Here is a 19045-nt window from a genome sequence, read left to right as displayed (position 1 = left end):
GCGGCGCTCACCACGTGGGTGCCGCTGATCGCGGTAGACATACTATCCCGTCCATGGGCATAGGGGCCCGGGTCCCATGGATGGGATAGTACGTCTGATGTCAGGAAGGGGTTAAATCAGCACAATTTTGGAAACAATTTTTTTTTTTTGTTAGGAAGTTATAAGGGTTAAAGTCGACTAGTGATTTCTCATTTTCACAACAAAATTTACAAAACCCTTTTTTTTTTAGGGACCACATCATATTTAAAGTTATTTTGAGGGGTGTACATGACAGAAAATAGCCAAAAGTGACACCATTCTAAAAACTAGACCCCTCAAGGTGCTCAAAACCACATTCAAGAAGTTTACTAACCCTTCACGTGCTTCACAGGAACTAAAGCAATGTGGAAGGAAAAAATTAACATTTAACTTTTTTTTGCAAAAAATTAACTTCAGAACCAATTTTTTTTATTTTCACAAGTGTTAAAAGAGAAAATGAACCACAAAATTTTTTGTGCAATTTCTCCTGAATACGCCGATACCAAAAAATGTGGGGGTAAACCACTTTCAGCACATGGCAGAGCTCGCAAGGGAAGGAGCGCCGTTTGACTTTTTCAACGCAGAATTGGCTGGAATTGAGATAGGATGCCATATTGCATTCGGAGAGCCCCTGATGTTCCTAAACAGTGGAAACCCCCAACAAGTGACCCCATTTTGGAAACTAGACCCATTAAGGAACTTTTCTAGATGTGTGGTGAGCACTTTGAACCTTCAAGTGCTTCACAGAAGTTTATAACATAGAGCCGTGAAAATAAAAAATTATTTTTTTTCCACAAAAATGATCTTTTCGCCTCTAAATTTTTATTTTTACAAGGGTAACAGGAGAAATCATACCCCCACAGTTGTTGTGCGATTTGTCCTGAGTACGCCGATACCCCATATGTGGGGGGGGGGGGGGGGGGGACCACTGTTTGTGCGCACAGCAGAGCTCAGAAGGGAAGGAGTACCGTTTGATTTTTTTCAATGCAGAATTGGCTGGAATGGAGATTGGACGCCATGTCGCTTTTGGAGAGCCCCTGGTGTGCCTAAACAATATAAACCCCCCACAAGTGACCCCATTTTGGAAACTAGACCCCTGAAGGAGCTTATCTAGATATGTGGTGAGGACTTTGATCCCCCAAGTGCTTCACAGAAGTTTATAGACGCAGAGCCGTGAAAATTAAAAAAAATTTTTCCCTCAAAAATGATTTTTTAGCCCGTTATTTTTTATTTTCCTAAGGGTAACAAGAGAAATTGGACCACAAGCTGTTGTGCAATTTGCCCTGAGTACGCTGATACCCCATATGTGGGGGGGAACCACTGTTTGGGCGCATGGGAGAGCTTGGAAGTGAAGGAGTGCCATTTTGGCATTCAGACTTTGATGGAATGGTCTGCGGGTGTCAGGTTGCGTTTGCAGAGCCCTTGATGTGCCTAAACAGTATAAATCCCCCACAAGCGACCCCATCTTGGAAACTAGACCCCCGAAGGAGCTTATCTAGATATGTGGTGAGCACTTTGAACCCCCAAGTGCTTCACAGAAGTTTATAACGCAGAGCCATGAAAATAAAAAAGTCTTTGTTTTCCACAAAAGTGATTTTTTTTAGCCCCCAATTTTTTTTTTCCCCCAAGTGTAACAGGAGAAATTAGACCCCCAAAGTTGGAAAATAGTGGAAACCCCTCAATTCTTGCTCCAACCCTAATCCCAACACACCCCTATCTCTAATCCCAACCCTAATCCTAATTCTAACTAATCCAAATTCGCCTTAATCCTAATGGAAAAATGAAAAAAAAAAAAAAATGTTTCTTTATTTCATTATGTTTGCCTAACTAAAGGGGTGATAAACGGGGGGGTTATTTACTATTTTATTTTTTTATTTTGATCACCGGAGGATGCCGGCGGGACAGAGGACCACCGGGAGGGAGGGGGGAAATCAGGGATCCTATTTCTCTCTCCTCTGATGTGCGATCACATCAGAGGAAAGAGAAATTAAATGCAAAATCACGGCTTTTTTTTTTTGCGATCGCTGTTATAGGGTTAATAACGGCCGACCCGATTCATGTTCGCTGGGGTCTCGGCTACCCCCGGCAGCCGAGACCCCGGAAAAAATCAGACACTGGGGGGCACTATTTACTTATTCCACAGCGCCGTGGATTAACGGCGCTGTGGTTTAAGTACCCTTAATTACCGCCGTTAAAAGGTGTATCGGCGGTCATTAAGGGGTTAAAATATATAAAGTTGTGTTGGAAAAAAACAAAACCTATGTATGGCTAGGTTGATGGAAAAATTAAGTGATTGCTCTTAAAAAAGGGGTAAAAAAATAGCAAAAAAACTGGATGAAGGGTTTAGGAGTTTCAGCTCCTTAACATGTGCCACCCTGTTTTTAAAGGGACCAAAAGTAATTGGACAAATTAAATAATTGTAAATAAAATGTTCATTTCTAGTACTTGGTTGAAAACCCTTTGTTGGCAATGACTGCCTGAAGTCTTGAACTCATGGATATCACCAGATGCTGTGCTTCCTCATTTTTGATGCTCTGCCAGGCCTTCACTGCGGTGGTTTTCAGTTGCTGTTTGTTTGTGGGCCTGTCTGTCTGAAGTTTAGTCTTTAACAAGTGAAATGCATGCTGAATTGGGTTGAGATCAGGTGACTGACTTGGCTATTCAAGAATATTCCACTTCTTTGCTTTAATAAACTCCTGGGTTGCTTTGGCTTTATGTTTTGGGTCATTGTCCATCTGTAGTATGAAACGACGACCAATCAGTTTGGCTGCATTTTGCTGGATCTGAGCACACAGTATGGCTCTGAATACCTCAGAATTCATTCGGCTGCTTCTGTCCTTTGTCACATCATCAATAAACACTAGAGACCCAGTGCCACTGGCAGCCATGTATGCCCAAGCCATCACACTGCCTCCGCCGTGTTTTACAGATGATGTTGTATGCTTTGGATCATGAGCTGTACCACGCCTTCGCCATACTTTTCTCTTTCCATCATTCTGGTAGAGGTTGATCTTGGTTTCATCTGTCCAAAGAATGTTCTTCCAAAACTGTGCTGGCTTTTTTAGATGTTTTTTAGCAAAGTCCAGTCTAGCCTTTTGATTCTTGATGCTTATGAGTGGCTTGCACCGTGCAGTGAACCCTCTGTATTTACTTTCATGCAGTCTTCTCTTTATGGTAGATTTGGATATTGATACGCCTACCTCCTGGAGAGTGTTGTTCACTTGGTTGGCTGTTGTGAAGGGGTTTCTCTTCACCATGGAGATTATTCTGCGATCATCCACCACTGTTGTCTTCCTTGGGCACCCAGGTCTTTTTGCATTGATGAGTTCACCAGTACTTACTTTCTTTCTTTCTTTCTCTCTCAGGATGTACCAAACTGTAGATTTTGCCACTCCTAATGTTGTAGCAATTTCTCGGATGTTTTTTTTCTGTTTTTTGCAGTTTAAGTATGGCTTGTTTCACCTGAATGGAGAGCTCCTTTGACCGCTTGTTTCCTTCACAGCAAAACCTTCCAAATGCAAGCACCACACCTCAAATCAACTCCAGGCCTTTTATCTGCTTAATTGAGAATGACATAACGAAGGGATTGCCCACACCTGTCCATGAAATAGCCTTGGAGTCAACTGTCCAATTACTTTTGGTCCCTTTAAAAACAGGGTGGCACATGTTAAGGAGCTGAAACTCCTAAACCCTTCATCCAATTTTAATGTGGATACTCTCAAATGAAAGCTGAAAGTCTGAACTTCAACTGCATCTGAATTGTTTTGTTTAAAATTCATTGTGGTAATGTCTAAAACCAAAATTAGAAAAATGTCTGTCCAAATATATATGGACCTAACTGTACATCTAGATCAGAGCTTTAAGGCTATGTGCCCAAATTACAGAAATGCCGCGGAAACGTCCGCAGCATTTCCAAAACTCCCTGCCGCAGGTAAAACGCATGCGGAATTTGCATGCGTTTTCCCGCAAAACACAAGCGTTTTGCAAGCGTTTTTAGCTTGCGCTTTTCCAACCGATTTGAAGCATCGCTTGGAAAAGTGATTGACGGGTTGGTCACACTTGTCAAGCATAGTGCTTGACAAGTGTGACCAACTTTTTACTATTGATGCTGCCTATGCAGCATCAATAGTAAAAGATAGAATGTTAAAAATAGTAAAAAAAAAAAAAATTTAAAAAAAAATTAAAAAAATATGGCTATACTTACCCTCCGTTGGCACCCGGAGTCGTCCCGCCCCTCATTGGCGCTGCCTTGCAACTTCCGTTCCCAGGGATGCCTTGCGACAATGACCTCTGATGACATAGCATCACTGAGACCGCTACGTCATCAGAGGTCATTCATGTAATGCATCCCTGGGAACGGAAGATGCCGGCAGCGTGGCTGAGAGGCGGGTTAGCTCCGGGGGGGGGCTGACAGAAGGTGAGTATATCCCTTTTATTTTAATTCTATTTTTTACAGGGATATGGTACCCAGGGCATGGAGCAGAGTCTCCTCTCCTCCAGACCCTTGGTACCATCCGCACATGAAGCACTTACTTTACGCATGGTGGGCATAGCCACATGCGTAAAGTGAGCATTTCAATGCAATCCTATGGTGGCGATTCCGCAGAAATAATGGACATGCTGCGGATTTTACCGCTATGCGATTCCATAGTGGTAAAGTCCGCAGCATTGACACAGCAACTGCGGAATCCCATAGGATTGCATGGGAATGCGTTTTATTAGCGTTTAAGCGTTTCCGCTGCGGTAAAACACAGTGGAAACGCCTAAAAAAAAAAACGCAACATGGGAACACAGCCTAAAGAATATGTGATAACTTATGGATCGTGAGGATCACACCGGTGGAGCCCGTATAGAATGGTAGATCAGGCTACTTTTATGTCAGTTGTAAAATGGCACGACGGGTCTGCCACCCCCTCCATTCAGTCTCAATGGGGCAGAGTGAGGGTATGTACACATTTATTTGCAGCAGAAAAATCTGTTGCAAATATTGATGTATTTGTAGGAAAAACGCAGCATAAAATACGTTCATTTTTAAAGTGGGTTTTTTTTACGTTTTCTCCCCATTAGAATAGGTGAAAAATGCTGCCAAAACCTTGAAACATGCTGCGTAGTTGACACTGCTTCAAATCTGCAAGGAAAAAATAAGCAGCATATGCATGAGATTTCAGGAAGCTCATTCACTTTTCTGGCACTAGGAAATCCTTCAATTTTTGTGAAAAATCTGAGCAGAAAAAAACCTGACAAAAACGCAGCAAATACTTAATACATGCACATAACTTAAAAGTGTTCTGTTCTACCAGTCAGTTTGCGTCCAAGCGGTCACCAAGTTATCACCTATCTAGAGGATAGGTGACGTGTTTTCACCGGACTAAAAAAAAGATTCTTTGGATCAACAGCGCCAGTCTTGCACTCTTCTCTATGGCTGTGTCAGATATTGTAGCTTGTCTTCATGCATGATAATAGAGATCAACCCTCGGACAGGTTTGGGACAGTTCCTGGAATAACAGACACTTTTTTCTAACCCTCGCCAACCCTTGTTCTTTGTTGAGGGTGCCATTGAGAATCTGGTGAAGAGAGCAGTGGATCCCTTAGGGCACGGCTTTATCAGGATGATGCATAGCACGGCTGAGGATGGCACGGGGCCAGTACTATCATCACTGTCCCCTGGCTGGACATGCTTTGCATAATGCATCAAGCTCAGCAGTATGTGCAACCTGCACCTGCTTTTAAAGGGCAGGAAGCGGTCAGAGGCTGGCAATAATCAGATCTATTATTATACTATAATACATCAATCTACAGGCTCGAGAGACATTAATAGTTAACCAACATGGTCACGTGATGTAAAGAGGCACACAGTGAGTATACATACAGTATATGTACAGCTGTCCGGTATGCACCTAGCAACAAACAGGCATGACTTCTGTATAACAAACCCCCATCCACAAACAAGCCATGAAATGAAATGGGTATTCCAGTTATTGTAAGTCCTTGCATACCAATATGATAGGAATTACCTGCCAGATCGGTCGGGGTCGGTCGATTGGCATCTCCAGAACAGGGGACCCCTCTGAATGGAGCAGGGGTTTCTACATGTGAGCTGATGCTCTATTCAATCTCTATGGGATGGCCAGAGATGGCTGAGCACAGTCACATGTATCCCAAAGGCTCCATTCACCTAATGAAGGACACAGGTATGTCCTTGTCACCTCCGTTGGACCTTTATATATTGGTGTACCTTTTTTGACATAGGATATAGCATAAAATACTATGCTATTGAATACAGAGTTGTATGAACAGTCTTTGCTAGGACGTATGGAAAAATGATAATTACTTACCGGTAATTTGATTTTCCAGAGCCATGACAGCACCGCAGACATGAGAGATGGTATCCGCCCCCAGGAAACAGGAAACCTGTAGCAGAGACATAAGGGGGCGGCACCTCTCTTCCTCAGTTTGTTTCAGAGTATGCAAAGGTAACCGCCTTATTAGTTTTCATACATGTTATATAACAGTGTCACTAATATTCACCTTCTTTTTCCCTTTATTTTTTTTTTAATATTTTTTCACATAGATTTACACTTCCAGATACAACTTTAAATTTTCTGGTGCACCACACAACCATCACCAAGGTAGGGCGGGAACAATGCGGTGCTGTCATGGCTCTGGAAAATCAAATTACCGGTAAGTAATTATAATTTTTTCCCTTCCCCATAACAGCACCGCAGACATGAGAGGAAAGACAGAATAGACTCCTAGGGTGGGACAACAGCAGACAACACTCTCCCAAAGGCCAGATTTGAGGGCCCTAGGTCTAGTCTATAGTGTTGGAAGAAAGTGGATGCTGAGGACCATACTGCTGCTTAACAGATCTGCTCAACAGAAGCATTTGCCCTTTCAGCCCAGGTCGTGGCTATGGCTCTCGTAGAGTGAGCTGTTACACCCAGTGGGGGAGTCTGATCTAAAGAAGAAAAAGCCAGTGCAATACCCATACGTAGCCATCGTGCAATTGTTGATTTTGAAGCTGAAAGGAGACAAAAAAGGGCTGATGACTGTCGCAATGATTTTGAGGCTTCTATATATTGAAGCAGGAAACGTCTGACATCTAGACAATGGAAGGTTCTCTCTCCCTGGGATTTGGGGTTTGGACAAAACGAGGGCAAAATTATCTCCTGCTCCCTGTGGAATTTGAAATTTACCTTCGGTAGGAAGGCTGGATCAGTTTTTATGATCACTCAAATTCAAAGACGCTTTATTGGCAGGACTAAATACACATTAGTTTTGCCAAAGCAAGTGTACAAAAGGGAATAGGGATAGGGACTGTAGGGATGTTGGCAGATCCAGGATGGGGCTATAGAAGTCCATGGCATAGGGAAGGTGAATGGGGGGCATGGGGCAGATCCAGGGTGGGGGCCATAGAAGTCCATGGCATATCATAGTTCTCTTAGTCTATGACATTCGCTCACATATTGCGCTGCTATCTCCACTGCTCTCTCTTCTTCCCCCAGCAGGATATATGGTTTCTCTTCCTCCTTCATGGTGATGAAATCCGGGAAGAGATGTGAGAGTCTCCTGAAGTGAGTGTCCCTCACTGCTGAGTATTTGGGGCAGTGTAGCAGGAAGTGGGTCTCATCCTCCAGGGCCTCCTGGTCACAGTGTTGGCAGTGTCTTTCCTCCCTGGGCTTGTAGCTCTGCCTGTGTCGGACGGATTCGATGGCCAGACTGTGGGCACTAAGTCTATCCCGGCCCAGGATCTTGCGGTCTCTGGGGTCCGGGAGTTTCTCCAGGTATGGGGCCAGTCTGTAGTCTCTCTGTAGACTCTGGCACATGGTCAGTTTCTGTGAGCTGATGTCATTCTTCCAGTCACTTACGTACCTCTCCTGGCCTTCGTTTACCATCTTCTATCATCCAAAAAGGTGGTATATGGTGGATTTACAGATATTGCCTGCAGCTCGCATACACGACGAGCTGAGGTTAGGGCCACCAGGAGTACTGTTTTTAGCGTTAGCGCCTTTATTGAGATGGAAGGAATAGGCTCAAATGGAGACGCTGTCAGTGCCCTTAAAACTAAATTTAGATCCCAGGGAGCTACTTTAGATGTTAATTTTGTGGGCCTGGATGCAAAGGAGGCCCGAATGAATCTATAGATCCATGGGTGATCAGCCAGTTTTTGATCAAACAACGCACCCAGGGCCGATACCTGCACTTTAAGGGTGCTTGTGGACAGTCCTTTTTCCAGTCCTTTCTGGAGGAACTCTAGGATCTCTTTTATTGGTATTTTCCGGGCTGTCTCAGCCCATTGTCGGCCCGTGAACTGCAAGAATTTTTCCCAAATTTTTTGGTATTTACGCAAAGTTACCTCCTTTCTGCTAGCGAGCAGGGTGGTTACTAACGGCACTGAGAACCCTTTTGCTAGAAGGAGTCCCCTCTCAAGTTCCACGCAGTGAGGTGCAGCCTGTGAACCCTGGGGTGTTCTACTGGGCCCTGGCATAGCAGATTCGGGGTATCTGGGAGGATCCATGGGTCCGAGATAGACATGCGTCTGAGCCATGTGAACCATGCCCTTTTCGGCCAGAAGGGCGCAACCAGGTTTATTCGAGCTTTGTCCTGTCGGATTGTTTTCAAGACTACTGGAATCAATGGAAACGGAGGGGGGGGGGACACGCATAGGCCAGACGAAATTTCCACCGGTGTAGTAGCAAATCCACCCCCTCTGGTTGCTCTCTTGGATTTAGGGAGTAGAACCTGTCCACTTTTCGATTTTCCCTGGTAGCAAACAGGTCTACTTCTGGTGTGGCCCAGGCAGCGCAGATTTCCCCAAATATTTTTTGACTTGGGGACCATTCTCCCTGGTGTAGTACATGACGGCTTAAATAATCAGCCCGATAATTGTCTGCCCCCTTTAAATGTGTACCCGATAAGGACAGAAGATTGTTTTTCGCCCATGCGAATAATTCCCTGGCCTCTGCCATAAGGGTTGCCGACCTTGTACCCCCTTGTCTATGTATGCTATGACCGTGTTGTTGTCAGATAATATGGTGACATGTCTCCCTTGCACTTCTCATTTTACTAGGGGGAAGGGCTCGCCTCACAGCCGCCAGTTCTTTTAGATTTGAGGATGCATCCCTCATTCCGGGTTCCCACTGGCCCTGTAGGGTTCGTTTCTCTATGTGTGCCCCCCAACCACTTGGACTTGCATCCGTGGTCAGTACCACCGAGTTTTGAGTAGTCCAGGGCACTGATTCTGTTTAAGTTTTCGGTGCTCAGCCACCATTTTACTGACTCCTGCACTTGAGGTGAGAGAATGATCTCCTGATTTAAATTGGAAGGACCCTTCTCCTGTTCGGATAGGATCTGCCACTGTAGTTCTCTCGTATGGGCTTGTGACCACTGGACCGCTGGGATTGTTGCTGTTAACGTGCCCAGGAGCAACATTGCCTTTCTTACTGATATGGCTCGACCGGATTATATCCGTTGTATTTTTTGTTGGATAGCCCCAACTTTCCTTTCTGGAAGAATGCACTGCTGTTTTAATGAGTCCAATTGAATTCCAAGGAATTTTTGTGACTGCACTGGAGTTAATTTGGATTTTTTTTAGATTGATCATCCAGCCTAACCTGGTTAATATTTCCAGGACCTTTGTAACTGCATTTTCACAATTTTGCTTGTCGTTTGCTATGACGAGGAAATCGTCTAGATAGGGTACCAACAGGATATTTTCCCTTCTTATAAAGGACGCTACTTTCCCGATGATTTTAGTAAATATACGAGGGGCCACTGGTACCCCGAAGGGTAGGCACAGGTACTGTAGATGAGTGGGGACTTGAGCAATTTCTACTACCAATCTTAGATATTGTTGGTGTTCCCCCCATATTGGGACATGGTAATAGGCGTCGGTAAGATCTATTACTGCCATGTAGCAACCCGGGTCGAGTACCTTCACTGCTGACCCCAAGGTCTCCATTTTGAATTTCTCTGTTCTGATGTATTGGTTCAGGGCTCTGAGATTGAATATTCTTCTTAGTACCCATCTGGTTTTGGCGTGAGGAACAGAGTGCTGTAAAATCCTTTCCCTACTTGATGACACGGTACTTTTATTAGTACCTCCTTTTGCATGAGGAGTTGAATCTCCTTTTCTAGCGTGGCCTGATTCTTTTCGGCTACCCGGGTCACTCTTACTTTTTGAGGTAGAAGGCTTAGAAACCTTAGTCGTAGGCCCTCGGCTAACAGGTCGGTTACCCACTTTTAGGCGGGCAATGCTACCCATTGATGGACAAAGAACCGAAACCTTCCCCCAACCGCCCTGGCGTCATTGCTTAGTATCGGGTCTCGGGGTGGTTTTACTAAAGAGGAATCCTTTCTCTTTTCCCCTCCAGGGTCTGCCCCGCGTGGTTCTATCGTCTGGCCGCCCTCGGCTCCCTCTGTTCCCTGCTCCACGAAAGGACGAGCGAGCTTCAGTCCACCGACGCCTAGGGAAGGGGGGGTTGGTGGAAACCGTTTTTATCTGACGCTTTTTCTAAAATTTCGTCCAATGCTTTCCCAAACAGGTATTGACCCTCACACGGGACGGCGCAGAGTTTAACCTTTGACTGGAAGTCTGCCGACCAGTTTTTTTAACCAAAGTGCTCTGCGGCCTAAATTTGAAAGGGCGCATGCACGGGCGGCACCTTGGACGGAATCTACTGCGCCGTCAGCCAGGAATCCTGCTGCCTTCTGTAGGGAAGGTATTGCCTCCAGCAGTGTCTCCCTTGGGCATTTATTCTTAATTTGGTCACTTAATTCATCTAACCACTTGACCATAGCACGCGCTGTACAAGTGGCGGCCACCGCCGGCTTAAATGACCAAGCCGATGCTTCCCAAGCAGATTTTAGAAAAGCGTCTGCTTTCTTGTCAAGGGGATCTTTTAAGGCGCCCATGTCCTCAAATGGCAATGCTATTCCCCTGGATGTACTAACAATGGCGGCATCTAGTCTGGGAGCTTTTTCCCATTTATCGCATACCTCCTCATCAAATGGGATTTTCGTTTGAGCGCCTGCGGTATGGACATTTTTTTGTTGGGTTTCTTCCATTCCCTCTTGATCAAATTTAACAGATTATCATGGAAGGGAAAAACCCTTCGTTTTTTCCCCCTCAAGATTGCTAAACATAGCATCTTGAATTGACTTTGGCTCTTTTGGTGTTTCAAGTCCCATTGTGGACCTTACAAGCTTTACTAATTTCCCAATGTCCTCAGATAGAAAATATGGACGACCCTTTTCCTCGTCCGAGGAGTCCAGGTCCGAGTCCCCTATCTCCCCTTGTTCTTCCCCAGACTCTGTCAGTAGTTATTTCTGTGGGAGGGAGAGGAGGAGGTGGGGGGCGGGGGTGAAGGAGTTATATCGGAGCCAAGTGTAGTCTGCTCCTGTAATTCATCTTTTACTGTCGACTTTACTTGATCCCGGATCATAGTTTTAATGCTCTGGAGCAGGGATGGTGACTCTTCGGCCACTGTTTTTTTAATGCACGAGCGACAAAGTCGCTTCTCATAAGATTTAGCTAGGGCCTTTTTGCATAGTGCACATTCCTTGTTCTTTTGCTTTGATGTGGCCTTTCCCTACAGAAGACATACATAGGGCAGTTGTTAATATATTGTGCTGCCTTACAAAGGCACTCACCCGGCCCTCTGGGTACCCCGGTAGCCGGTGGCTCTTCCTCCTGCGCGCGCATCTCGCCTTCAGGATCCATCTGCGCTTGGCTGCTGATCTGGCTCTACAACTCCGGAGCCTGTGTGCAGCCTCTCAGGGACCAGTGGCACCTGCCTTGCCTCCCTTTTTTATGGAGGAGCGGTGCGCGCTTCTGGGACCGCTCCCGCCCGGAAGTGCCCAGTACACCGCTCCCCCGGCGTGTGACGTCACTTCCGGTGCGACCCCGGAAGCAGTCGCCAGCGTCGTGGTGGCCACGCCTCCCCCGGCCCAGCCTCCCACTGGAGCGGCCGCCGGGGAGTCTCACAAGGAGGACACCGCTCACAGCGCCCACCGAGCTGGGCTGACAGGCGCGCGCCACCACACCTCGCTGCCATCCTCTCCCCGCGGACCTCGGCCTCCTGACCGGATGACATGAGAGGGGGATCCCTCCGGAGGTACGGACTCTGCCCCAGGCATCCGCCTGCAGGAAACCGGAAACAAAACTTAGAGAGGTGCCGCCCCTTTCTTATGTCTCTGCTACAGGTTTCCTGTTTCCTGGGGGCGGATACCATCTCATATCTGCGGTGCTGTCATGGGGAAGGGAAAACTAAGATCTCGAATGGATAAACCGAGGGTGGATATAACATCATGGTCTTCTCTAAGAAGGGTGTAACTACAAGAGAAGCTGCCTCTATTTGACCCAGAGGTTAAACCTGGCCATATACATGAGATGGTTGTTCTTTAAACTCCCCCATAGATACAAATGATTTGCTGGCTTTCATCAGCGATAGAGGAAAAAAGTCGCTGCCAGATATATCTGGCATCAGCTTATCTTCTCTGAAAACAAAAGGATCAGGCATTTAAATTGCAACATTAACTCTTGAGGAGAATCAGGAGGACGCCATATTCACATCAGATGGACGGATGATCTCCACTGGAACCAGCATGTTCCGCCAAATTTCATTTAATGTGTATTGTGGCCCAATCAGGCGCAATAAATATGTGAGAAAAAAATTCAGTGGTGACTTTCTATCATCAAATTGTGGGCTCCAATTTGTGCAGAACAACTGACCAAATTTTGCATGGTAGTAATGTTGGTTTTGGGGGATTCCCTCCTCTCAACATTTGTTCATATGCATTGGAAACAGAGCGGGTCCTGAGTATTTTCTATGAGTGGAAACCCAAGTGGAAGAGTGGCTCCCATAAGTCAGTCTTGACTCATCATAATGATTGACATGTAGCACTACATTTCACCGCCAGCTACCTAGAATAGGATGCCATCCAATGACGTCACGGTCCAGTCTTGCTGCTGCCAAAAACTGCACTTATGGGTCACTGCAGAATGGGACGCCATCACTTATAGTTAAGGCAAGGACTACTGGAGAAGTCTGTACTGGAGCAACAAGGGATTGAAGCAGTCGTCAGCAGTAATAGTTAAACAGCTGAACATATAACAATGCCGAAGCCCCACTGACAGGCTGCAGGCTGAAACCTAAAAAGCAGGAGGAATGTATCATACTAATCTATCCCTTCATAAATAATATATTTGGCATCATGTCCAGGAAACGTCTGATTTATCAAAATCTAAAATCACATGCCGAAAAAAAAATAAAAATTGTAATGCCAGAATTGCCTTTTTTTGGGAAGGGGGGGGGCATCATACTTTCCATAACAAATTAAGTAAAAGTCTCATACTGTATGTATCCCAAAATGGTATCAATAAAAACAAAAAAACAAGCCCAAACTTTTCTTCTTTTGTTTTAAAAAAGGGAAAGTTACAAATTTCAGGAAATGACAAGAATTTTTTTTTTAGTTTACAAATTAATAAAAAAATGAATGGCTAGGACTAGTATTATAATTGTGCGGTCCTGGAGAATCATGCTTCCAGATCACTTTTACCACACAATTGATGACCTAAAAACAAAACTTCAAAAACAATACCAAAGTTATGTTTTGTTTTTTTTTGCAATTTCTACCAACTTGGAATTTCACCCCGTTTTCCAATATACTGTATGTAGTGAATGATGTTACTTAAAACTACAACTCGTCCCGCAATAAACAAGCTTTCAGATAATGGCATATTGGCACTATAGAAATAAAAATTACAAATTACCTACAGAGCCCCTGCAGCTCGCCGGACCACTACCCATGTTCCCCTGGTGTTCTCACTTTCTCTTATCAATTGCATGTCACATGATCGCTGAGGTTAATCTGTGGCCCCATCAGTGACAAAATCTTCACACTGCGGCCACTGACTGGCTGTAAACCCCGTCATCGTCCTCCTCTTCAGTTCTGGGAACGCAAAGCATTCACTGACCCCTGTATACCTTCAGGTCTTGCTGGGAGATGCAGTTTCCCTCACCGCCTGCACTGTCACATTCTGTTGCTTTACCCTATAATAACTGTTCAACCATTCAGATGCCAGTCTATTTAGGACATGATACCTTGACGTAATATAGAGGATATGCGAATGCACACGCATCAAAATTGTTTTGAATTAATCATTTTTTTTTCCCCTAATCCTTCCCTCTCAACCTAAAAAAAAAAAAACAAAAACAAAAAAAAAAAAACACAAAAATAAATATTTACAGCATCTGCACCAAAAAATGTGCTAACTAGAGATAGGAGACTTCAATTTGACTAAAATTAAAAAAAAAAAAAATCTGCATTCTCCTCAATCCGGATTTTTTTGTAATTTGCTCCATCTGAATTCAGCTAAAATGGAGACCACTTGGCGGCTATTTTGCTGAACCATAGAGGCCCAACAAAAGTTAAAAAAAAAATAAATTAAAACCTAATACTCATCTCACTGCTCCCCTGCTGCTCGCTGTCCACCCCTAAGTGGCTTTTTCCCCCCACTGTCACCCGCTGCATGTCCAGGCTCTTCACTCTAGTCTAGGATTTCCGGGAGCGACCAGGCCTCGGAGGTCACGGACGTCACGACGTGTAACGTGTCAGCAAAGCGCACAGGGATTTTCAAGGCCTGGTGGCGCCAGTAGTCCTGGCCTAAAGTGAAGAAGCTGGCAAGCCACAGCGGAAATGAGAACTGCGGAGAACCAGACGAGTGGTCAGCAGCCGGCAATGCGAGCTGCGATAATAAGGAAGGAAGGCATAAATACATTGAATACCTTCTCTGCAAATCAAATTTCCCAGTAAAATCTGAATCATTAAGCAAATGTGAATTTTGCCAGATCTGCACATCTCCAGTGCTAACATACTATTAGATGAAGCTGATCGTGAAAATACTGCTATTATGTTGACAGACACAACAGCAGCAGGAGGAGAATAATGGTTGTAGTAAACAGCTTCAGGCTATGTGCCCACGTAGCGTTTTAAAACGCTCACTAAAAACCGGACTCCTTCCCAGAAATCGCGCAGTTTTTTCCGCACGATTTCACCACGATTTTGCCGCGATTTTCGCGTGCGATATTCAAGCACTTTCCAAGCGATTTGAAGCATCGCTTGGAAAGTGATTGACAGGTTGGTCACACTCGTCAAACATAGTGTTTGACAAGTGTGACCAGGTTTTTACTATTGAGGCCGCCTATGCGGCATCAATAGTAAAAGATAGGATGTTAAAATGCTAAAAAAAAAAAATAGGGGTATATTTACCTTCCGGCATCCCGCGCTGCATTCCCGGGCCTCAGCGTTCCCAGTAATGCCTTGCGAAACCTGCGATGACAGTCTCACGTTGCTATAGCGATCTCGCGAGACCGCTAGAGTCACGCGAGACTACGTCATTACAGGGCCTTGCCGCAAGGCATTACTGGGAACGCTAGGCCGGGAATGCAGCGCGGGACATCGGAAGGTAAATATACCCCGATTTTTTATTCTTTTTTTTTTTTACAGGGGTATGGTACCCAGGGCCTGGAGGACAGTCTCCTCTCCTCCACACCATGGGTACCAACCGCACATGAGACGCTTAACTTCCCGCATGGTGGGCATAGCCACATGCAAGAAGTAAGCGATTCTCATGCATTCCTATGGGTGCGGAATCGCGGCAATTCTTTGCGATTCCGCACAAAAGAATGATCATGCTGCGATTTTTTCCGCCGCAGAAAAAAGCGCAGCATGTGCGGAATGCCATAGGAATGCATGGGGGGCGTTCTGTACACGATTTTTAAGCGTTTTTGCGCCGAAAATCGCAGCAAAAACGCTTAAAAATCGCTCCTGCCAAAAAACTGCCCAGATCAGATCCACTAGTGATCACCAGCCTCAGCAGCATCACCGGGACTGGGGTCACTATGCGGATAGCACAATACAGGGCTCTGGCCTGCCCCTTAAAAAAGCCTTTCAGGTCATACCAGTGATGTATGTATGCACACACTGCTTACTTTTTTCCTCAAAGTACAAGTTGAAGGGACCTTAACAGCAGGATCAGCTCCTATAATCTCGTAACACGGCTGCATTTGTCTTTACAAGTTGATTACAGACAACCCCATTACGTGGGACAGGCTTACCTATATAGTGATATTTGCTTCTTTTGCTGCATATTGAGATGTCCAGACTGGTCAGAAAGGAATTCACTACACGCTGACCAGTCTGCTGATGGTCACGTCCTGGGGGGGCATGCTGAGATCTCTCAGCCGTCCTCACATTCTCCTCCCGAGACTTTGAATCCAACGGCTGCTTGTGAATACCGCGACTTTGGGCATGTGAAGTGTCTCCGCAATCCTGTGGCAAAGATCCACTGCGCATGCGGGAAGTGACGATATTCACAAGCAGCGAGGAGGAGGCAGAGTATAGGGAAGGCTCAGCGATCTCAGAAGCGCCTCAGTGGGCAGACTGGCAGAACTGGTCTGCAGGTAGTGAACGCCTTTCTGACTAGGGTGAACATTTGACAGAATTTCCAAAAAGTGAGAAACATTATATAATGTAAACTTTTCCCAGATAATGGAGTTGTATGTAATCATCTTTAAGGCCACGTGCACACATTGTTTGGTGTGTTTTTTACCTCAGTATTTGTAAGCCAAAACATGCAGAAGTGTTGATGTGTTTCTATTATACTTTTCCACTGATTGTCTCACTTCTGGTTTTGCCTCAAAAATACTGAAGTAAAAAAAAAAAACCTTGCCAAATACTCAACGTGTGAACAAGGCCTTAAAAATACATGCAACCATGTGATTAGATTCCAGGTGTCGATCCTAGAACTTGTCTGGTGACTCCTGCTGCTCCAACCAGGGACAGTATGAATCAGAGATTGGCTCCATTATTACAGATATCTTTATTTTACTGTGAAACCCAGTGGCCTTTTAGAGAAAACTTTGTACAGGGAACAGGAGACGGAGCTGCCTAGTCATGGAGGCTGGCCCTCGCCGACTTCTCCCCACTAACGAGAGAGAATGCGAAAAAAATCTGGTTGAATATGCAAATGGCACTCGGCTCAAAGTCTGTCAGAGTCTGATCCGTATGTCAGTGCTCTGATCCTCTCACACAAGTCAGGTGCAGAATAGACAAAGTAATTTCTCTATCTTCTCCACTACCAGCATCTGCGGTAATCACACACTGCACACGCACCCACAGACTTGTATGGGTGCGCATGGTCCAATTCTCCCCGACTGTAGGACATTTCTTGTGGCGGCCTATGTAAGCTGAAAAATGTGTCAAACTACTAAGAAGCACCCACTGTTTTACTCACTGTACTGCGTCATGTGAGTGAGGCTGGAGTAATGACTGGTAACATTTCCGTGTAAAGTTGCACAAGGGTGGGACCAAAAGAATCAATTCCACCCCAGTCCAACACTGCTGTGGCTGTCATCAGTATGGCTACAGCTGCCATTTCAGGCCTCCACACACATTAGATAAGTCAGCGTGATTGGCCTACCATCTCCCGTGTTTGTCTGTGGGAGGAGAGCCCGGGAGACCCCCCAATGTCTGGGGAGAGAAAGGTCTGACCATTGGAACTTCTTTTGTTCAGCAAAGAGATGAGATGCTGCAATACTCACACAGAGAACACAGGAGGTTTCTCGTGAAAGGGAGGGTCCGGGAGAGAAAGAAAGTTGCCAACTAAACGATCAGGCGATCAACAGCTTTCTCTATGGGGGCCTTTAAAGTCGTTGCCCCTCTACCACCTCACAGGAAAGACTGTGCTGTAATCTCGTACAAGATGGCATCACAAGCGATATATGACGCCTTTGTGCCTCAGTGTTCAGATTCTTGTGAATCCTTGCTGATTATACTGGAAACGATCTCTGTGTATCTAAGCCGTTCCCTGAGCAGAACACTGGCCGTATGGTCAGTACAAGAGAAGGGTGGGGTCCTAACAACGCTGGTAGAAGAGTAATTATACTATGTACATTAACCAGAGCCTCGGTAGCCCAAGATACGGCTATGAGTCACTTTGTAATGTGTAACCTTAAACCTTGGGAGGGAAAAATCCTAACATCGTTGTACAAGATTAGAAAGAAAGTTCTGAGTTTTCTTACATCACAGCAACACTTGTCTATGGGCTGTGCGGGTATTACAGCTCAGTCGAGTGACTATGCCCACACACAGAGGTGGGACACTTGTAGGGTCCGACCTCATACAAGTAGTATAACCAAAGCCATACTTACGCATTATTTGGTAACCTTTTAGCAAACCCCCCCCCCCCGACACATTTTTCCTAAAAGTAAATGAGGGCGTATCAGGAAATGACAGGCTGGATTTACAACAACTTATGCCATAAAATGACGTAAATTATACAGTTAACCATTCTCTTCTATGGGCTTGGCAGTTTCTATGACCCCAATACAAGCAAAGCCAGGGTCACACGAACGTCCATTCTCTCATGTGAAAGAATCGGATTATGTAAACAACACTGGCTCAAACTCTGAAGGTCAGCTTAGTGTCATCTGACTTTCTTTGATAAGCGAATCGAAGCACAAGTGAGGAGACTGAGAACAAGACTTCTCCAACTTCTTCATTCTGTACATTCGCAGAAATTATACTGTCCACATAGATATATCAGTGGAGAACTTTGGGCCAATTCCACGTTCGTGTGATACAGGAGTAAATCCAAGTCTAGGCCCAATGCCCACAACTGATGGCATTGTAGCAATATATACTATTACAGTGTGTCCGTAAAGACATGGTGCACTTTTGACCAGTCACAGGAAAGCAACAAAAGACAACAGAAACGTGAAATCTGCACCAAATAAAAAGGAAAACTCTCCCAGTTTCCGTGACCAAAGTGCTACGTGAACATCGGCGCGTTTATAACGAAGAGCCACCCCATAGGAATAATATTACTCGGTGGGATAAGCAGTTGAAGGAAACCGGCAGTTTGGTGGAGAAACCCCGTTCTGGTAGGCCATCAGTCAGTGACGAGTCTGTAGAGGCTATACGGGATAGCTACCTAAGGAGCACATTTCTGTCGGCTTTTGTT

At 45.3% G+C, this 19045-nt stretch overlaps 1 protein-coding gene across 6 annotated transcripts in view; it reads right to left on the bottom strand.

Annotated features, from left to right (window-relative positions):
* PRR13 (proline rich 13) overlaps positions 1–19045 on the bottom strand; it is a 39042-nt gene that overhangs the window by 18235 nt on the left and 1762 nt on the right. The window lies entirely within an intron of this gene.

Source organism: Dendrobates tinctorius, unplaced genomic scaffold (genome assembly GCF_039654945.1).
Source record: "Dendrobates tinctorius isolate UK_male_01 unplaced genomic scaffold, ASM3965494v1 ptg000145l, whole genome shotgun sequence".
NCBI classification, from domain to species: domain Eukaryota; kingdom Metazoa; phylum Chordata; class Amphibia; order Anura; family Dendrobatidae; genus Dendrobates; species Dendrobates tinctorius.
Note: the sequence above shows the minus strand (reverse complement) of the source record. Positions and strands in the feature narration are given on the sequence as shown.